Here is a 24,129-nt window from a genome sequence, read left to right as displayed (position 1 = left end):
GTAATTTACTTTAATATCTTTTTTTAATAAAATTAATTTTATTAAAATATTTTTAATGAATAATTTACTTTAATATCTTTTTTTAATAAAATTAATTTTATTTAAATATGCATTACATTTATAATTTATATATAAAACGTATGATTTTCAGGATCGTAAAAAATTAATTTCAAACTTTTTTCAATAAACATAAGTAATTGCAATATTATATGTAATGTTCTAGTAATAAAGCTAGTTATTTTTGTAAATAGCATTTGATAGTAAGATAATGGGATACTGGCTGACGTTTCGTGAATGGGTGTGCATGCGAAAAAGCAATTTTCGACCATTTTCCGGATGGGAATAAGCCGTGATGAGACTGATTCCGATCGCTAGTCGGAACGGTGAAACAAACGATCCTAAGTATGTTAAGCGCATTTCGTTCGCTTCGATACGGTCCTGGGATCGCCGATAATCGAATCCCTTTGCGCAATTTTCCACCTTCCGTCTACTCGCATCTCTCAATTAGACGTTAAGGGGATCCTAAAATCGTCTGTATTATCGACTAGACCATATAATTTTTGTATAACAATTACTTTTTTCTCTCTTACTGATTTGAAAATCCTTTTTTCAGTAATAAAGTATTATACGTATTAATACGTGTCTGTGAGGTGGAGTCTATGCTCAGAACGACAAAAAATTAGGAAATTGAGATCTTTTTACCATTTCTCAGTCCAATATGGCACTCCAGAGCTGTTACATCGTGACAACATTTGCTTCATATACAGGATGTCTCAGAACAAACCTTTGTCCTTAAAATGACGTATTCCTGACATAATTCTAAGACAATTTTTCCTCTGCCAAAATTCTATGAGTAGCTTAATTTTTGAATTATAAACGAAAATAGTGAACGAATTACGGGTCGCGTAAAGAAAGTAGGCAGGGACGGCGCAACGCACCATCCGACGCGGGCGCTCAGGTCCAAGAAAGAAATTGCATACAGCAATTAATAATGAGAAGTTTTCGTCCTTTTATAATTTATAAATACTACTATTAATCACTGCCAATTAATCATTCGGCAACTGAGAATTACTATTAAGAAGAAAACATATTGCACACGGTAATTACAAAATCAAATTTCATCGCAAAACAATACGGTCACTGATTTACACAAGCACTCGAACGACAAAATGAGGAATTTACTAACTTTATTACGATTAACCACAATAAAATACTACCGATTAATTATAATTCGACAAGTTGAAATTACTTGAGCGCGTTATACACATGTTACTCGACACGGAGGTACGATGTAAACAAGTCAATGGGATAGATTGGTACTGAGGGCGACTGTTACCAACGCCGATTAACTTAATTGAATTAATCGACGATTAATTCAATCAGCAATGTAGTCAACAGCAAGACTGCATATCGTTCTTAACCTTATCTCTTCGTGATATACTTCTATCTCTGCGTTCCTATACTTAATTGCGATAAAAGTAATGAAAATTTTCTACCTATAATAGTAATTCTGCTGATTAAGTATAATGTGCTCAAGTAATTTCAACTCGTCGAATAATTAATCGGTAGTATTTTATTGTAATTAACCGTAATAAAGTTAGTAAATTCCTCGTTTTGTCGTTCAAGTGCTTGTGTAAATCAGTGGTCGTATTGTTTTACGATGAAATTTGATTTTGTGATTACGGCGTGCAATGTTTCCTTCTTAGTAGTTTGGTTGGTTTATGAGATTCAAGCCATGGTTGTATGTGGCCAGTGCCGATGATTGACTGCAGAATGCAAATATTAATGACTTTATTACTGCGTGCGTTAACAGACCACCTTTACGCGACCAGAGTTAGACGATAAGTAAATCCCCCGTTCTCCTCACTCGATTCTTATTTGCCCTGGAGAAACCGATTTTGTTTTCTCAAATATTCTAGACGTTTTCAAATTTATCATTTAAAAATATACGCAAACTAGCGGCTGAATTTCCCTAGCGGAATGCAGCGGCTGCATCTCATACCCTTACCGGGTTACGGCGTGTGCAGTATTGCGCTCGACTGCATTATTGGACTATTTGCTACCCGTTCCGATGAATAGATGCGGTTTATAACGCGTCTCTAATTATTATCCGCTTTTCGTTGCCGCTGTTTTCGCTCGTCAGTAACTGTCTCGTGGCTGTCTGTCTGTGTTTTTTCTTCATTCGAACAGCTGAGAACTTTCGCGGATTAACATGTCGGTGTCTCTTGCGAATTCCGTATCTATGCTACTCTTTTCCTTGAGATAATAAATTGTCATATTAGTTTTTAACTTGGAGCTAGGTCGATAAATTCGCCACAGTAGTAATTCTCAGTTGCCGGATGATTAATCGGCAGTGATTTTTTTTAGTAGTGAGCGAATAGATTCATTTGTAAAAATCAATCAAGTGCGTGGATAAATCTATGAACGTATTGATACGCGATATAATTTATAAAAGAATGAAAACTTCTGATTATTAATTGCTGTATGCAATTTCTTTCTTGGATTTAATTCTCAGTCGCTAAATAATTAATCGGTAGTGATTAATAATAACGAACTAATAAATTCGTTTGTAAATCGATCAAGTGTGCGTGAAACGTTATAAGTGATATAATTAACGTGAAAAATAAAAATTTATTATTATTTGGTGTGGACTTATGAGAATCTCGGAATTCACGTTACGAAATTATCCTGCCTTTTTTCAACTTGGTTGCGGTATGAAGACATTTACACAAGGTAGGAAAGAGAGAGAGAGAGAGAGAGAGAGAGAGAGGGGAGGGGGAGGAGAAAATACCTGTACGTGCGCGTATTACTGGATTCACACTGCATCCGATGTACGTCGTACGACGCAAATCAGATGCAAATCGGATGCAGTGTGAATCCAGCATATCATCGGGTCACGCGTATCACGCGTAGCAAGTAGCTGATCGGAACTGAGCGCCCGCATCGAAAGGTGCGTTGCGCCGCCCCTGCCTACTTTCCGTATGCAACCCGTAATTCGCTTACTATTTTCGTTTATGATTCAAAAATTAAGCTACGTATAGAATTTTGGCAAAGGAAAAATTGTTTTAGAATTATGTCAGAAATACGTCATTTTAAGGACAAAGTTCTTAAAATTTTTTTTTCTGGGACACTCTGTATAAAAGCTGTGCAATCTGTATTTACGAAGCTCATGCAAATTGAAGAAATATTAATTTGTATTTAACATTTTATTTCGTATTTTATTTATATCTAACATTGCATTATGTTATATCACGTCATATTACATTACACGTAGAAAATTTATGAACATGATTGCTTAATAGAAATTTTACCGATATTATATCACAGTAATAAAATATTATTAATATTCGTAATTTAATTTTTTATGAAAATTATTCAAATAACTTGGCCTTTTAAATAATATGTTTTATCTTTTACATCGAATCTCTCTCTCCAATTCCTTTCAAGTAATAACATTAATGTGGGTTAAATATTGGTAAAATACTGATATTAATTTGAAACATTAATTTTGAGTATGTAAATAACCAATATCCGCGTATACAAGTTGCTTACCACTTCCTAAGATTCGCTACCACACAACCGACCACCGGAATTGATTGCTGTTCTGCGCGAGATGGTCCACAAATTTTAGCCCGACCATCATAGACGCTGCAACGAGGCAAGAGAATGACGGAAGGTGCATGGTAAAGGAGAGGAGAATGCTTGTATATGAAAGTGCATATAAAGGAGATATTCGATTAATATAGCATAAATATCATTGAGCTGATATATATGACATAACCCGTTTGAAGCGAGGAAATGAGAAATGAGAGAGATAGGAGAAATAGAAATATAGATATATCGAGAAACAGAGAGAAGTTGCAGGAGGAGTGTGATGCTCCGTGCCGCTTAATGCATGACAAAATGAGTTTACACTGGCCGCGAAGGGATGGCAAGGGAGTGGGTACACACAAGTGGGGAGTTTGGCAAAATAGATATACGATGGTGGCGAACGAAACTGGGAGAGGGAAAAGGAGAGAGTTGGGGAACAGATTCGACTGCATAGGCGACTTGGAACGGTGCCAAAGGCAATATGCATTAGCCATCGCGTATTTTGAATTTCAAGCCAAAGCAGATTAAACTCCATGCCGATCCTCTGTCCGATCCGTCAACGGTTCTTCCATCAGCCATTCTTTTCCCCTGCCAGCCTCTCTTGCAGCTCTCGGTCCACCCTGTTCTGACCGCACGGATCGTGTTTGGTCCGATACATAATGAATGTCGATCCACCGACATGCCTAAGCTTTTATGATATCTCGATCGGCGAACACGCGCTGGAATGCGACCGCTAGGTCAGGTTTTGGTTGCGGGTAATGCGCGCGTAAATTTGCCAATAGCGTATCTAATCGGTCCAATCGAATTAGGTTCGTATTAGAAATTTGTGAGAAAGGGACGCGACCGCAATTAGGCAGATTGAATGACACAAACCGAACGCAGATATGTGAGTGCTTCTTTTAAATATTTCCTGCATTTCTAAAATAAATTGCAATCATAAAAGAAATTACAACTTTATATAAAAATTAATGTTTGGCAATTAAATAAAAAATTAACATTTAAAAGTATATATTAAAAATAAACTGTTACATATCGATGTTTCGGAATACCATAAAATTAATACCATAAAACTACATACTTTATTTTAATATTTACCTATTATATTATATGTATGATTATCGAAAGTAATTAATTTACTTATTAATTATCAATAAAACTACAAATAAAAAGTTAATAATATTTAACAGTAAGTTCACTAAACAATAATCTTAATAATATTAAGTTAGTTAATATTGAAGCTTGATTATCATTATTATTAATAATTATCATTCTCTTCTGATTTCAATTGTTCGTTTGTGGAGCAAGTATCTTTATTCGAAATTGCCATGTTTCAATGAAATTGTCCACAACGTGCACCATAAAAATTTTTACGATGTAGTCTCTATGTAGTAGTTTCTTTATTCATGATGCATAAAATGCAAGAACGGGATGTCGGTTTGAATGTAACGTATATAATGCATATATCAACATCGAGCACGTTAAAATAGGCTATTCTGCAACGAGCAATCGATCATTCATCCAAAGAGCTTTTCCGATTTGACTGTCACTGACAGGCTTTTATGGTCAATCTCAATATCGAGTAAAATGTGGTCGATGATTATCCGCGCTGATTTTGGTCGTTTGAACTCGTTGATTATTGGGATCTAAATCAGTTCGGCGAAACCGCTTGACTTATTAGTAATTACGTATTGGGATAACAAATCATAGATTCCAGAACAGCGAACAATATATCGGTGGCTCGTGCCGGAAAGTCCGATTCGCAGTATGCAATTCCGAATGCAACTGCTCTCTGTCATTCCCTGTCCTTTCTTCGCCTATTCTCTATTTCTCACAAAACCCACCTATCTACCCCCCGGACCCTTGTTCCATTCGACGAAGATTAAGTGGTTTTTCGGCCTCGCAAGCGCGAACAGTACCGAAAATATCGTGGATACAATCGAGCAGCTGAAATTCATTTCGCATGCAGCGGGCGCGATAGATATATAATGCGTGATAAATTATAGTGTATGAATGACAGGAAGACAAGGTAAATATATCTTACGAGAGTTTTCCTTCACCACTCGCTGTTGGCGAACATCTTAATTTTTTAAAGTTCCGTTTTCAACAATATCTATCACGAATAATAAGGCTTCAAAGAAATAAATCAAAACAAGTCAATAATGTAAGCCAGTGTAAGCCGACACTAGTTCCGTTCTCAAAATGCATTAATAAACTCACGGCGATTCCGTGAATAAATCAATTAAGCAACAACCATTTATCTATTTCTAAATTATTTTAGTCCATCTATTTTAGATAAACGAATCTGTGAAATTTATAATGTTATATTTGTTAAAATAAAATTCAAGCTTAAGATTGCAATGCAAATAATGGTAGTAGATAAGTCGATTTATGAGCAATTAATTAGTTCAAAAATTATAAAATAGTTTATTAGATTGTTACTCAACTAGTAAACATATAATATCTAGGAAATTTCGACTTTATTTAGTCTTTCCCAGTCCATTAGAATAATAAATAAAAGATAATATTATTAAATAATACTCACAACAGACAAAAGAAATATGACATAATTTTTAACCATAACGTATTGAAAGGTACATTCTAACACAAATTTTATGATGATTGTCAAAACGATGTAACATTCTTCGTTACTGTGTAGCCGAGGTCCAAAATTGAAAAACTATTTTCCCATTTAAAGGCGAAAAAAGTAGAGTCAGAAATAAAATATATGAAATAAAATGTCAAAGTAAATGAATGTGAAATTCACGCAGTATACACTCGCGAAAATGCACTCGCAGAAACTTATTATTCGCTCACGTTTACTAATTATGATATTCGGCAATACACAATTGTCGGATGTTATACCTGTAAGTAATAAATAATATATGCTGAACTTTAAATCAATTACTATCTTATATTACAGGATAAAAGAATAAATATGCGAATTAAGAAGCCTGTAAAAAAATTTGAATATACACAATATCGGAAAATATATTCACCGATTTGCCAACTGATGGATTTTGATAGAATAAATCCTGCGGAATACAGATATTAAAAAACCGATGCGCTACCGTTTTTTATTGCTCGATGTCGTTCAAGATAGGGTCAACGTGGTGCTACAAATGCTTTAAAGAATTCTTTGATTGGTCAATTCATTAAAATTCTTTTTCTGGCTGATTAATCAAATGCTTCAAGGCATTTATAGTAAGACTTCGATTGCACCATCAATCGATCGATTTGTATACATTATTCTAATTCGTCTTCCATTAAAAAATGATAAGCAAGTTATAATAACGAGAAAATAAAAAAATTTTTTTTCCGATTTTTCACAACTGCGATTTATTAAGAGAAATATGGCTTTGGCGCACATGACCCACGGTCCATACAACGTTAGTGAAAAACAGCGGTTCACACGCAAGGTTAAAAGAAAGAATTTTACCAATTAATTAATCAAATACTTCAAAGCATTTGTAGCACCACGTGGATTCTCAATAGGTTGATTCATACACATCACTTTAATTTACCTTCAATTCGAAAATGACAAACAAATTATAATAATGAACTGGAAAAAGAATCTGTTTTTAATTGGAATCCTGGTTAAAAATGGACAAATAAAAAATTTTTGATTGAATGTATTATAATTCTAGTTGAGATAATTAAAATTCTGATTGATATGGTCAGAATTTTCTGATTCCTTCATTCTCGACAAGAAATTTTTCTCAGTGAAAAAGTCAAAATACTACATCAGATATACTCCACTCCGTAAGAATGAAGAAATAATCTGTATCCATAAACATCGTAAAGCAATATTTTATAACATTCGATTTATAACTATTGCTTTTCACTTTAAACGAATGAATGAATTTATTACTATTTGTTTATGAGCAATAATCAGGTTTGTGGTACTTGTCACAACGACGTTTCAAGAAATAGTGATTTATACGGAACGTCTCGCGACGCGGCCTATCCGTTGAGTGTCGCCACGCAAATGACAAAGCGATCCTGTACAAACATAGCACGATATAAACAAATTCTCCTAATATCGTATGCCAACCGTTATGAATAAATTTATAACGTATTACTTATAAAGTAAAAGCATGTCGTATGGCGTACATTATATTCTTTGCTTTTCAAAATAATTTCGATAAGTGGATTATTGTTTTACATTTGAGTTTTGTTTTCAGGATTTATTCGCATTGAAATTTATTTTTTTAAAAGTTCTATTTCAATTTTGAAGCTGTTAGCGTCTAATTTAAAGATATTAAAAGAGTAAGAAATTAGAAATGGAAATATGTAAGTTTATATTACAATTTAAATATTATAACAAGTGAAACAATATTGCATTAGTAAAACAATAGTTTAAGAATAAATTTTAAACTCTGTCTTAAACTGATTTATGCATCTTTTTATCTGTATATTCAAAAGTGAATCATAATAAGAAACTCAGCAGTAACGATAAATTTTTCGTAAGTAGGTTAAACGTTTTATGCTTTATTAGAATAATTGCTGTTATTATTGTATCTTTCTCAATGGTGCGCATTACACACAGCATGCAATTATCTTTCGCTGTGAATATAATTACATAATCACCACTAAAATTAAGTCATCTTCTCTCTAAATTCCTTGGAGTGAAATCTCACTTTAAGAGAGAGTGAAAATACAGTGATTTTTGGAGAAAATTGTTACTCTTTTTCTAGTGAAATATTTTCATTCTTCTCCAAAAACGATGGTACTTTCTTGCTCTCTTAGAGTGAGATTTCACTCCAAGAAATTTTTGACAGTTCGAAAATTATTTTTTGTTAAAATTTCGTGTGTACACAGATATATGCAGGGACGGCGAAGTAAAATTTTTCAGTGTATGGAGTTCCCGAGGATTGATTGAGGGAGAGGAGAGGAGGAGGGGGGATAAATATATTTCCTCATACATATCTTTTCTACATAGCAAAAGTAGCCGCTCTAATTTTATTTTTTTTAATAAAATTATTAATGAGCTCCTCCATATTTAACTTATCGACCATTTCTCGATAAATGTACAATGTCGCAATATGATTTAAACGTTTTTGTTTCATTGTCAATTGGAGATAACTTTTTAAATGTCTTAAATAAAGAAAATGATCTTTCATTCAAACAAGTTGATGTAGGAATCGTTAAAAGAACGCGAATAAATTTTAGGTATTCTGGTACAAGATCTCTGATCTCGGGATTGTCATGTAAAAATTATACTACATCCTTCAAGCAATGCAGTTTTCGTATGTTTGTAATTTCTAAATTACAATTCTTAATTTCTAAATTTCTCCCCGACCAAATATCATACAGATATGAAATTCAGTGTATGGAATTCCATACATTGAATCATTCAGTGTATGGAGTACTCCATACCAACCATACTGGATCGCCGCCCATGCAGATATGTATATACGGGGTGTCCCATTTTAAAAGATCCACTCAAATATCTCAGAAATACTGCGTTAAATTGAAAAGTGTTGCAGACAAAAATTTTGTGACTTCGAGGGGGACATAAGATAGTATTATTGGTTTGACCTTGTGTGGCATTGTCAAAGTCAAGGCAAGGTCACTTTAAATTTTTTAAATGGAACCCTCAATTTTTCATTACATATTCTTGCTTATCTCGAGAGCTTTCCAAAACACTATAATTAAGTTCATTTTCATTAAGTACTTTACAAAAATTTAAAGTACTTTATAAAAATCTACAATAAATATATATAAATCTTAAACATGCATTGTTTATTATGTCGCATTTACTTTTTTTGCTTTATTTTGATGTGATCAAATTTTTGACATAAAAATAATAAAACTATATCTATTGATGTATTTATTGATGTCAATAATAGTTGTGAAAAGCCAGAATATTGCCCACAGCGTACTATCCGATACGAAACAGAAATTGGCGGTTGTGGTAATTGTGAGGTATTGAAAATAGGTCGTTTCCGATAGTCTGACAAGAGTTATTCCGTATTAATCTATCGGGAAATACGATTGCCAATCCACTAGTTTAGCTTTGGTTAAGTTTAATAGTATACAGCTGGCCACAGTCTATTAGAAGAAAATAAGTATTATTTGAATATATTGAATTGTGTTAACACATCATAAATACATATATAATTTATTACATTTATTTTAAAACAGATATAACATGAAATCCATATTTACTTCGAATTATTAGGATAATAAAGACACATGCTATTGACATTATCAGGAATTTATAACAACGATGTAACCTTTTTAATAATAACACAAATAAATTTTTGATTTCAATAATTCCTGTCGAGAAGAACGCAATCAAATCAGTGATCACATTGCGTGTTTTGTTCATAATTTATTGCAGAGTCAGAAATAAACTTCATTGGAATATTTACAGTTTATAAAATGCTACTGAAAGCACATCTCATTACAAATTCAACACTCTTTCGCGTAACTGTATATCTAAAAATGCGTTTTTTTCGCTTCTTTTATTTTTCCTCGCCTTGATCTCTTTCTTTATTTTTTTATCTCTCTTCTCCGTTAAAGAGTCGAACCTTTGAGGAAAAGTGAAAGAGAATAATTCGAACGTATAACCCCCAGGATCATTTTTCATTCCGAAACGAGAATCACGGGTGCGAAACGATCTTCCCGAGAACATCTTCGCGAAGTATCTCAAGGGAAAAGACTCTGCCAAACGCCAGGCAATAACGCGTTTACATCAGCGGAAGTAACATCACACGAATGAGCCTCAAATCGACAATGGCTCCGCCGCTGTCGGCGAATGAAACGGTAGTTTAATTCAGAGCGCCCTACCATGCGACGACAATTGTCGCGATTGCAGTTTCTAATTATTATCATTGAGCCGCCGACGAAGCAGAGCAGGTGAAAACTCGAAGATTAACGAAATGTAGCGGAAACGTAATGAAACATTTGCGGAATGCAAAATTTGAAATTCTCTCTAAAATTGCTCGCGGTGCCGCCGCGAGCATTGCGGCAACATTTGTTTGAGCAACCATAAATTACCTCTCTCGATTTTTCATAATTGATGAGCGCAAATATATCAGTACGCAGTTAGCAATAATAACTAGCGATCGCGAGTCTTGCATGTGAGTTTGAATTTTAGTTTTTATTTTGTGAATCAATGATGGATAATAATTCACAAAATATTCGGTTTTTGACAGAACATAAATTCTATACAACATATTAATCCTTTAATAATATGCTTGTATATTGACGACCGACGTCTACCAAATTGCAATCAGTCGCTGAAAAAGATGTACGCAATCAGCCGTTTTTCTCAAAACATTCGCCATAATCGAAATTTAATTCAACGATGATACTATATGTTTTCTCTGAAATCTCTACAGTTATTATTTCCCGTCACGATGCTTTAATTAAAAAAATATACTTTTAATTATAATATGGTTTTATTCTGCTATTTATTGGATTTCTTTCTGACTTGCACTGATTAAAATATTGAAACTATTTTTTTAAATATGTACGTAATATAATATCAATGATGAAATACATATAAGAACAATATTATAAATGATGATAAATGAAATCTCAAATTTATTTAATTAAGCTCTCCGAGTCTTTCTCTACAATTTTTGATGTTTCAAATGTATTATTAGTCAATTCGCACAACAGGAAAAGTCGAAATATTCTATCGAGATACATGTTCCGCACGCATACAAAGTTACATGCAGAAATGGAAAGATTGATCGCATAGGTGAACGGAACGAGGATAACGCTTGCATCACGAAATCAATATGCCCGTGTGGTCTTTTACCCCATACGCCATTTATTACGCTCTTGTTTGCCGTATACCGTGAGCGCGCACGTTAAACGAACGTTCGTGCAAAGGAACATGAACGCGAGGTCAATTTTTTGCCTCTCAACACTTCTCCCAACTTTTGTGTGGAAACGAAAATGCTAAAAATGCGTGAGGATGTAATGCAAAAAAAAAGAGAACAAAAATTGGAAAAATAATATCTCGCAGGTGCGTTTATCAATGCGAGTTTGATGATAAGCCTTTTTAAATTGAAAATTTTCGTAAGATTTTATTGTGTGCTCGATTAAATTTTTTAATAAAATTTTATTATTTATTATATCAATATTTATCGAATCTTCTTTTATCTTTTCAAGAGAAACAAATGATAATCTGGCAATATTAGGAATTGTGCGATTGCATTATAAACAATAATTTGTGGGTAAGACTCGTAATGACGAGATGAAAATGAAAAGCGAGTATAAGAATCAAAATAAATTTAAATGTAGTAAAGAGCAGCTAAAATGAAATAAAACTGTAAAATCAAAATAATATTTATTCGATCTCGGCCAGAAGAAAAAAGAGATATGTAACAGTTAATAGTATTCAATCAGACAGTATTTTTACATATTTTACCATTTTAAAGAGATTGGTGTATTTTTTCAGATGTCATAAATGCATGTGAAACTTTAGCGTAAAAAGTTCGTTTTTAAAATCCGAGCAAAAACGCACGCGTCTGTGAAGTCGCGCAATTCATTTAGCGGTAAAAACAAAACGGAAGACGAAACATGCTCTGTTATCGATGACGATGGCAGTGGTGGGTGTGGCACTAGGTGCCGCGTAGGGTGCACTCTGGGTGGTTTTGCGGGGCTAGTGAGCACGCGGTGGTACACAGAGGGTGGATTCGAAAAGAATGAAATAACGGATTGGGTCGCGGCCAACTGGCCGCGTTCCAACCAATCCTTAGCCCGGATGCGACTGGGAGTGTATTATGTATACTATTCAGCCGCCTTATATTCGCGGAATCGCCTCGATGCATCCCATTCAAAATCAAATATTTCTCTGTAGGGTCGACCCAGCGAGAATTTCAGGGCACGAAGAGGTTAAAACGCGCGAAATGAGGGAATCGATTCAAATAGAAGTCTCGTAACATTTTTTATATTGAGCGTTTATAGCAGAAATTTGAAATTTTTTAATGTTACTAAACAATAAAATACTGGACAATAAAGCACAGAGAAAAAGTTTTGAAAGTATATTTATGATTCCTTTATAGAAATCTAATACTGATCAATTTATTAGTGAAAGACAATAATTAATTACTTATTTGAAGTACCGAACAACAATGCTCTTAATATTTAAAATAAATAATTAATTACTATCTTTCAGTATCAATCAATATTAAATTTCTGTAACAGTTTTAACGGATATTCTTTTAAATTGCATTTACTTTCCTTATAACGATTTTTTTATCAAACATCTTGGAAGAGAGGGAATTTTTCTATACGTTTCAAAATTTAATCTATGTTTCGTTTCTTTCATTTTTATTATATTCTCCACAGGGTTGAGCGCGTTATTTCAAAAAAGTAACGCGTTACCGTTACCGTTACTTGAAAAGTAATGATTCGTTACATTTTCCGTACTTTTTTTTTATAATGCTAAAGTAAGTTATTAGATTTTAAAATTACATTAGCTAATAATTAATTTAATATTAAATGTGAAATAAATATTCAAACTTGGAATTCTCTACTAACTAGTTTGTATATAGAGCAAGTTTTTCTCTATATTAAACTTATCTACAATTTTACAGAAAAATTTACAGTATATATATATATATGTAATGTGAATTATATATTTTCAACATTGGCAGTGCCTTAGAACACAGTATAAGATATTAAGTACAAAATACTTTTTAAGAAATTAAGAATAAATTATAAAATAAGAAAATAATAGAGAACTGAAGTAACGGTAAAAGTAACGGCTAAATTCGTTACCGTTATTACGGAGTTTTTGCAATACTGTTTATCCCAGATACGGTGAATGCTAAAGTCACGTTATCCTTTTCTTAATTAGGTGTGAAGAAAAAAATAACATGACTTTAGCATTCACCGTATCTGGGATAAACGGTATTGCAAAAACTCTCTACTGTGAAAATATAGTGACGTTACCGTTACCGTTACAGACAGAAAAAAGTAACGATCGTAACTGAAAAAAGTAACGCGTTACTTTCCAACCCTGATTCTCTATATTTTTAACACTCTAGAATCTTAGATTTATATTAATTTATAGTGTTATTTAGATTTATTTAAATTTCATTTATAAAAGTATATTAGTTGAAATTCAAATTGAAATATCATATTTTGAAATATGAATAGTTCATAAAATAGCAATTTAAATCCGCGAATAAATTATTGAGCAATCATTTATACACAATTAATTCCTAATAATTCACCGCCAATGAAATCCATACTTTTGTTCTTCATACTCGAAAACATCGAACATTTATGCTAAAAATATAAAAACTGGACTGGTATAAAAACTTTACTCAATCACTGTTATATCTGTCGTTTTATTTATATTTTTCAGAAACGAGAAACTTACACAATTATAAATAATAAATTAATAATTGTTACTAACCGAATTGTTCCTTTGTCACGCGACTATTTCGAATCTTTCTTTTGTTCTTCGTTTCTTCATTCGTTATTTCTTTGTGATATTCACGCATCAGATTAGATATTCAATCTGCAAAATTAAATTTAATTAATTACGAACACAAGTACGAACTATAACGATTAGAACGGAATGTTCACGAACTGTTCTATACGGCACTCCCGATTTGATTGTGTATTTTGGTACATTACAGCGCGACGGAGAGAATACGTCGCAAAACGTACGAAGCTAAGATTCGTGCAGACGTCACGCAAACAATGCGATCAACGGCGGATTCGAAAATCGTACGGCTTACTTTACGCGACATTCACTACGGCGGTGTTATACCTGTTGCTCCTGGCTGTACTTTTGTATACTTTCTTCAAATAACATATGATTACGATTGAAGGCGATTGGATTGCACTGTGAGAGAATAAATAAAAAGAACAGAATATGTTACTCAAAAACATGTATTGCTTTGCACGATAAATTTATATCGTATACATTTCGCAAAATACATATTATTAAGTTTATTAACTCGTAGTATATATGATGATTTCCCGGTCTTTACTATACACGATGAGTCATTCGTGTCCTGAGTTAATTTTCATCATTTTACTAAATATACAAAAATTATTAAGTTATTATCACAAAATATTTCAAAAATATTTTTTAAATGTTCACTTAATATTTTTACATTAAATAAATATTTAATTTTTTTAATATTTTTTAAATATTAATTATGTGCTTAATTGGAGTGATTTTTACATATATTTTAATATCTTTAAAAAGTATTTGTAAGGTTGTGTATTTAAAAAAAATGTATATAAAAAATTGTATATAATTGTTATAACTAATTACTTGATACTTCTTACTGTTTTTCGAAGAAAAGAAATGTGCAGGACATAAAGAATAACCTATACTCCGTTCAACGAGAGAATGACTTTGGATCGGACGAAAACAAGTTTTCATAGCGTTGTACAGTGTTACATTAGCTGCTTTCCATTTACATCGATTCTCAGATAATTTTCACTTGTGACATCATAACTCAGTTGAATGCCCGTTTCTTTTGCATTCTGACAAGTGAGATTCAACTGAGTTTTTACCCATAATCTGCACAAGATGGAAACCGTGTGCTTTAGTGAGTCTCGTAAACTCACTTCAAAGTGAGATTATGAACCTGTGTTGACATGTGATAACTTTTTACCAAAGTAAGGAAGAAGTGACGTCATTAATCTGAGTATAAAATACTCAGCTCACTTCAGACTCAGTTTCACTTGTATGTAAATGGAAAGCAACTATTGCCTGCTATGCGCAAACCGAGATAATTCTCTCGTTGAACAGAGTATAATAGTGTGCATTAAGGGTGGATTCAGATCTAGAAAGCAGAAAGCAGAAAAGCGGCAGCTAATCAGAATTCACGTTGGTAATCGCTGGTTTTGGCTTTCTATATTGCTTACTACCAGCACAAGTTTTGATTGACTGCTGCTTTTCTGCTTTCTATCAAAGTCTAAACCCAACCTAAAAATTAATAAACAACCGATCATATAACACGATTTTTCATTATTCAACTGTCGACATGTGTATTATTTCAATGCCAATTCGCCTTCAAGTCGAGAATGACGAGCACGTTATATTGGCGAGAAAGTCAAATGTGAAATGTATGTACTCGATTCTAAAAATAAATGAAGAAACAATCTTTGTCCGTAAACATCGTAAAGTAATACTTTATAATTTCCGATCTCTATCGCTTTCCACTTTAAATGAATAAATCGTGCGAAATACCTAATCTAACCTTCCGGTTCACTGCCTCGCTTATAAGTCTTTAACAGGATTGATGATCAACGATTGTAAGAATGCTTCGTAACTTGCTTCGATACGCTTACGAGTCGTTGATCGTGAAGATTAAATGCGAGAATTTATTACTATTTGTTTTTGTGAACAATAATCGCGTTCGCAATACTTGTCATATCGATCCAAAAAATGATGCTTGTCTTGCAACATTGCCTATCGAATGACAAAGCGATCCTGAGTGAACACAGTACGGTATAAACAAATTTTCCTAACGTCGCATACCAACCATTACGAAATATTTATAACGTATTATAAAGTAAAAGCATGTCGTATATTATATTTTTTTCTCTCCAAAGTAATTTCGATGAGTGGATTATCGTCCCACACTTAAGTTTTGTTTCCAGGATTTATTAGCATTGGACTTATTCTCCTAAAAGTTCTATTTCAATTTTGTGGAACTGTTGGCATCTAATTTGGAGACATAATTTAAAGATAAGAGAGTAAGAAATTGAAAATGGAAATATGTAACTTTATATTTAATGTAAATGTTATAACAAATAAAATTATATTGTGTTGGTAAAACAACATTTTTTTTAAGTATAAATTTTAAACTCTGTCTTAAATTAATTTATACATTATCTTTTTACCTACATTCTTTTCACCTATAAACCAAAGTTAGTCGTAATAAGAAACTTAGCAGAAAATGATAAATTTTTCGTAAGTAGATTAAATGTTTTATGCTTTATTAGAATAATTGTGGTCACAATTATGTCTTTCTCGATGGTACGTATTATACACAGTATGCAATTATTTTATTTTTGTTACGAATATGATCCGCCATTTTTTTTCGTGGATGATGAGCAGTGGAAGTTCTACAATGGAAGTAATATTGTGTAGTAAGCTGTTGTAAGAAATTGACCAATCACAGTCGATTATTCTCCTCACATTTAACTGTGATTAGTCAATTTCTACGTCTTACAATTAGGATGCGTTCAAAGAAACACTATTAGCGCTATTTGTGTTATTTTATCTTCTTTGCTTATTAGATATAAAACAAGAATAGAATAACATAAATAACGCTAATAGCATCTTCCTTAAAACATTTTTACTACACCATATTATTCCTATTTTGAATCTTTAATAAAGCAGGCTGATGATCAACGATTGTAAGGATGTTTCGCAACTTGCTGTGATACGCTTATGAATTATTGATCATGAAAATAAAATGCGCGAATTTATGTTTGTAAGTATAATAATCGTGTGTGCGCGCGCGCGTCTCCCGATACTTACCACAAAAATGCAACATCTTGAAAAATAAACGAAGTTTCTTGAGACACTGCCCGCCGAGTAAATTACTGCGCAAATAAGATTACGATCCGATTCACACTCACAATGTTCGTGAGCATCATTTACGATAGAGACCATATTTTTCTCAAATTTAAGACCTTGTAATTTTCGAGTACCAATTTAATGTTTTTTTAAAAGAACAAAATATATTGTGTTTTTTTAAACATGTTTTTAATGCTTCATACATGTAATTTTCGAGTACCAATCTAATGTTTTTTAAAAGAACAAAACATTGTGTTTTTTAAAACATGTTTTTAATGCTTCATACATGCTTTAAAAAGTATTATAAAAAAGCATGTTTAAAACATCGACTAAATATGTTTTAAATATGCTTACAACATGATTTTTATTAGCCCTGTACAATTATCACTAAATAATTATACTAAAACAATTATACTAAAAAAAGTTATTTTTCAATCAATTATGATTCACTGCAACATCATTTTAAGATTATCGGGATTTATTGTTCTGTTTGAATATTAGTAGGATCTTGTCGATTACAAATATCATGTTAATCATACTTTGTTAAGATGGCAGTTTTACGCGTTATCTACGTATATTGTTGTAACGATAGTTGCTATCTATAATTCCAATGACTTACAAAATTGCATCATAGCTTATAGATACGATTGTTTCAATTATTTTTATTTTTTTTATTTTTTAATGTTGTTCACGTTCTTAGCGTCCTGTGGTTTTAACCTCAAAACCCATTAATGAATACATTACTGATCATTGATCCTTATTTAACAATTGACAATTACAAGAATGAAATAATTTCATGTTTGTGAGCGGAATCATAGTCAACAAAGCTATCCTGTGTAAACACAGTACGCGATATATTGTACATATACAAATGTTTAACGCACCATGTGTTACAAAATATTTGTAATGTATAATATTATAAAATAAAAGCCTATTGTATATTATATTTGGTGCTTTCTAAAGTAATTTCGATGAATTCGATTATTATCTCACATTTGAGTTCTCTGAAAATCTAATTATTTAATTATTCTATTTTACAATGTAGTTTAAAATAAATGATCTAGAAGCATAATTACAAATATGAGTTTTAATTTGTTAAAATTTCTAGTAATATTTAAACTCTTTAAATTATTTTATAATTATAAATTAGAGAAAAAAGGTCGTAAGATTTTATAAACAGGTTTTTGTATATTTGTGTAGTTCCTAAACAACACTCTTAAAGTTTTACATTTCTTATATCTTGGGATACTAGAACTTTTTTGGATGTTAAAAATAAAAAAAGTCGGAAAGCGTATCTATGTAGTTCGACTTTATTCAAAAGTCAGTACAACTTTTACGCTATACCGACACTTTGTTACCTTTTTGCAATATATGGAGTTCATAATCGTACGTCTGAGTGATTTTCATTCATGATTACACTTTCTTTTCATGCGGTAGCTTGAAGCTCCCTAAGGCGCGGACGTAGAGAACGGTAAGAATGAGGGATGAGCGTAACGTATTTGAGAATGAGTAAATCGATTCACGGGAACCTCGTGATCGTTTCATTACGAATTCCGGAACGGTACTCAAGACGTTGCAATCCCGATAACGGGTTCATTCTTAGGATAAGTAATACGGTGCACGTGGGAGTACTGAGCGAATTCGTTGTAAAAGCAGAGGATTCGGCAGTCGTTGTAGAAAATTATGCCAGAATTTTGGAATATTTGAGAGAATTTATTTTTGTAAAATTTTTGTGTAGTTAAATATGAATGACTTGATAATAATTTTGTATAGGGGGGTTTAAAAATTTGTTACACAAAACAAAAGTTGTACAAATGAGAATTTAATTAACTACAAAATAGAATTATTTACATGAAAGTTTTAGTCTACTAAAGTAATTATACCATTCTCGGTACTGTTAATTAATTGTATGTGTAACTGTCATCATTGTTATCTAATATATTTTATGAACGGGGTTTTAGCAATTAAATATTGAGTTCTTTACCTAGTAGAATTACTTGTAGAAAATAACTAAGCTAAGTGAATGTACTAATTATTAATTAGACCATCACGAAAACTATTAATTACAGACTTAAAAAAAATTAAAGATTATTGGCAGTAAATATAACATTAATGACAAAAAAAGAAAGTAAGTAATTATTATTAATTTGTGATTAATGTAAAATTTGCAGAAATGTGTATTTAAATATAAATTCTTGTTAAAAATAGTATTGTTCTCTCTAGTATTATGCGAAAGAGACAGAAACAATGCGGTAACATCTCGAGAATAAGCAACTCGTCTCGATTCTTGGTAACTTTGCGATGATTTCATTAAGTATTCGTGAGAGAATCTGCGGTTACCTCTTCTCACTATTAAGTGGAGCATTTCTTGAAGTTGCTAAAGAGTATAGTCAAAGCTCTATGCTTACAAAATTTTTCTTGCAAGATTATATGAGGTAGTATTGCCATCTTATTTAAATTACAAATTTTATCACAAGCGAAATAAAAATGTAGACTCGCGTTTATGATCATTATTTGAATCTGGCCTTATGAACGTGTTACGTAAATTATTCAGAATGGATTTTTATATCTTGAAATGCGAAGTTTGAAAAATTTATTTCAAGTAAAATCAAGCTAAATTTAACATTTAACTGAACATGAGAAGCGAAGCAATTATATACTTAAAATCTAACGTAAACTAAAAATTAAATTGTAATAACTAAATGTTACAATTATAAATTCTAAATTATTATCCTTTATTAAGACGATTTTATATTCCAAATAACAATTAGATTGGGGCTCAGACAAAAGATTCGAACATGTTGAATATTCGATCTATTCGAATAATTCGAAGTGTTTGAAAAAAATGAGCATCTAATTCGAATATTTCGGACAGTTCGAATAGTTTGAGCATAAAGCAGTGATCAGTACGAAATGTCAATTCGTTATGTCTGAAGTTCGGACGGTTCGGACAGTAAACAAATGTGGAAATGTCCACTAAGGAGGCCTTTGTCCACTAAGGAGACTCGAAGCTTTGTGGTCGGCCGCAGCGTTTCGTCCTGGCACCACACTACTAGACTCATCAGTAAAGATGTAGTGTGGGACTTGCCTTAGACGCCTGGAATGAATCCAGCATGATATTCTATTTAAAGGGAATTCGCGTGGCGCGGTGCTTACGCGAACTGAGTGACCGTGGACCTCTAGTGGCGAGTCGCCACACAAATATAGTAATGCCTTTGGAAACAAAAGAGCAGTTTTTCACGAGACTTGAATATACAAACATTACAAAAATGTCAAAAAGAAAAAGTCGCGTCATATTCAGTCATATTCAGGTTGATCCTGAGGACGACTTGTTATGTCTGAGTTCGAAATGTAATAAATTCGAACTTTCAGCTCTGAAGTGGGTTAAAATAGTTCGAACACACATTCAGTCTGAACTATATAACGTTCGAACTGCCCGAACTGTCAAATCGTCTGATGTTTCCGAGCACTAATTAGATTACATTTAACATTAATTGTCCGATACATTAATTAAAATATAATAAATGCGTATGTAATCAGTCTTGTTCAAACTCAAAGAGCGCGTCAGTAGTATATGTCACTGATATGTCAGTCATATATGAAAAAGAAGATTTGATTCCTTTTAGAAAATATATGTAAGTGCACTTATATTTCAGATATGAAACAGAACAGTGTGGAAGATAATGGCTTATTAAAAATATAATATTATATAATGTCAAAGAATCACAAATTAGAATCTTATACAGCATTTTCTTTTCATTATCACATATTCACATTGTCATGCAAAAAACTGCAAGGTGAACAATGTCTCATGTTAATTTTAATAATGGAAATATTTTCTTCGTTTTTTCGAGTAATGCAGGTTTTAGTTTATTTTAAGATTACATAAAAATGATACAATGTAAACTATGCAACAATGCTACGAAACTTGAGCTTCGATACTTCCGCAGGAGAATTTCTCTTATTGTTACATCCTTTTCGTTATCATACAAGGCACGCACTCGAGGTAGAATATTCTATTTTATAGGATGTAACGTGGCTGGAGCGCAACATCCCTTCTTACAAATATTTTCTCCAAGCTCGTGAGTTCATGTACGCTTGATTAAATAAAGAAAACAGATATGGCGCATATTATCGGAAAACTAAGTCCACAACATAATAAAATTTTCTCTTTGTTTTGATGAAAATAAAGACAGGTTCTCTCTACTTAATATAGAACTTAATATACAAATTATTATAATATACAACTTACTTAATTAATTTATCCTAATTTCAAATGCTATTGTGCATATTTATTTATTTATCTAATTATTACTGTAATGTCAAACTATCGAAAATAAATTTCTCGTTCTGTAAGCCTGAGGGTAAAAATAATCACATTTTTTTGCTTTAATCAGGATTTAATTTAAATTTAACATGAACTAACATTTTTGTTATTTTTTATTATCATGTCGATTTAAAAATTCACTTCAATAGGCAGCACCGTTCAACTTTTTCTGCTCTAAAATCTTATTTGCATTATTAAATAAGCGGAAAGCCAGTCATCACGAAGAATTTGTAAGAAATTTAAAACTTCTGGATAACTCTAAGCCAAAGTAGTAATCAAGCCACAAGTTAAAGGAGCATGATGAAAAAGAATTTAATTAAGCTATCCTATCTCGGTCTAGTATGTCTTGTATAGTATACTTGGCGTAGTTATACTTTTTTGCATCGTTACGATCAAAAGAAAGTTCTTAACAAATAAAAGTTTATCGCAATGGCAGTAGAATAACAGGTTTAATCGATTCGAAAAAAAATCTAGATAATAATTAAATAATTCGTGATTATTAGAAAAATTATTAGAAAAATTATTCCAAGATGTTATTACCATAATGTTTTATATACAGAAGAAAATTGTTCTCTAAAACTTGAAGAAACAAAAAATAAATTAATATTTGCTACAAATAATTTGAATATAATAGTTTTCTTACATAAACCGTTATTACGGAAAAATATTCTGGTTACATGTTAAGCTGATTCTACGTTAGTCACAAGTCGATCGCAAGCTTATTACGACAGTCAATCTGAAGCGTCAATTTTAAAACTGACACTTCAAATTAACTGTCGCAACAAGCTTGCGATCAACTTGGGATTAATGTAGAACCAGTTTTACATGAAAACATTTCTTCAACAAAAACATGCGCATCGATTCTTATTAAAATTTAACATTTGAACATTTTTTAAATAAAAAACATTTAATCTAAGCATTTAATTTAAGCATTATTCGCATTTTATACGTTTTTTAATATACAATCAGTGGTACTAATGAAATAATAGAAATGACATTGATATATCATTTTTGGAACACGAATGTTGTTTAAATAATTGACAAGTAAGTATTGGTTTGCCTCATTTGCATTATTTTGCAAGCCTAGTATCACACAGTTTGCTCAAATAATTGTTAAAGTTATGACAAAAGGCTGTTGATTTTCCCTACAATAAAAGAAAAGTCGGCTCGCTGGAAAAAATTGCAAAAATAAGTATCGCGTCAATTCGCGTCCGAGTGCATGTAAAAAGTTGGCGTTTGTTCCTGTTAGTTAAGGCAAATGGAACGGAATCGAACGGGGTGTAAGACAAGCGAGGTAGGACGTCAAAGGCTTGGGGTAGACTCGTCCATAATTAGCTCCCACTAGTCTATTCGAGTCTGCTTTAATGCAACGTACCAAGATTTCATCGTTGTCGTAAGTTGCACTAATTCAAGGAGTACGATAATTTATTTCTATTTAATTAACATCTTAGTTAGATAATTATAATCGGATAATATAACCAGAGAATATTTTTTTTTCTGTAAAAATTTTAATGAATACATTATCTTAACATTTTACATAAACGATTATTAATTTATTTATCGATAATTTACACACATAAACACATTCATAATTTTTTTCTAATCACAGTTTTTATGTTGAGATATAACACAAATTTTAAATGCTAATCTAAGTGTTATAAAACAACAAATTCTTATTCTCACGTTAAATACATATAGAATATTTATAGTCTCTTAAGTCAGTTTATTCAAAAGTATTTTTATATTTTCAGCGTGCAATTTTGGGAAAAATACGAAAACTTGACTGTAATCTTTGTATAGAGAGATTGAATTTTTCGTAAAAAAGTTTTACGAGAATACGCTATTTAAATTTTGAAGAATATCGCCACAAGTAACGTTTGAAGAGAGTAACGTTTACCTTCGCGGTAATTTATTTTACTGCTCGAGATGTCAAGATATACTACACACTTAAATGCTACTCTGTAGTTACGATAGCAGTTTGTTTTTATGTCGACCGTTTATTATCAACATATTTTTCAAACGTGTATAGCGAAATTCCGTCATGGTGATTGATCATCGATAGCACTATATTTAATAAATCTAAATCGCTATGCCAACGTCTGTATAGTATTAGAATTTGATATTCGAATATTTAAAACAGATATAAGTTCGGCTCTACTAAAAAAGTCTATTTAAATTCGATGCAATTTACGAAACTATTTATTTATGTAACTGAAATTATGTCATTAGTATTGATTTATAATGGGTTTTTTGTTATCTTATTTAATAATCTTCAGCTAAATTCGTGCACCTTTATTAAATTATAGAATTGATTTTAAAATCAGAAAATTATGCTACTATTTTAGTTTCAAAATAAATATAAATGAGTTCAACCGAATGAATTGCTCGAAGTAGTTATTATAGAAGGTAGGGAGTCATTGTCTGTTCTCGTGACAAGGAGCAACATTAGGGACAACCGAATTGTCTCTAAATTATTGCAGGGAAGGAATAAACCGACGGGTTTACTTTGGGGACATCAGTGTTCTGGTGTTAGGTTCTGTTCACGTGTTCCCCAATATTGTTTAGTCTCCTGAGTATAGAAAGATAGACGTCCCACATGAGTCTACGAACGTTCTCAATCACGAGAATTGTATAACATAATAGTATTAAACAAACGACTATGTCTATGATGAAATGGACTTGCGTTAATAAT

At 31.9% G+C, this 24,129-nt stretch overlaps 1 protein-coding gene across 1 annotated transcript in view; it reads left to right on the top strand.

The window, feature by feature from the left end:
* The window catches only part of nAChRa7 (nicotinic acetylcholine receptor alpha7 subunit), a 217,326-nt gene that overhangs the window by 180,141 nt on the left and 13,056 nt on the right, over positions 1-24,129 (top strand). The gene's annotated exons all lie outside the window — the stretch shown is intronic.

Source organism: Trachymyrmex cornetzi, unplaced genomic scaffold (assembly GCF_001594075.2).
Source record: "Trachymyrmex cornetzi isolate Tcor2-1 unplaced genomic scaffold, Tcor1.1 scaffold25, whole genome shotgun sequence".
Classification (NCBI taxonomy): Eukaryota; Metazoa; Arthropoda; class Insecta; order Hymenoptera; family Formicidae; genus Trachymyrmex; species Trachymyrmex cornetzi.
This window is presented reverse-complemented; position numbering and strand designations above follow the sequence as displayed.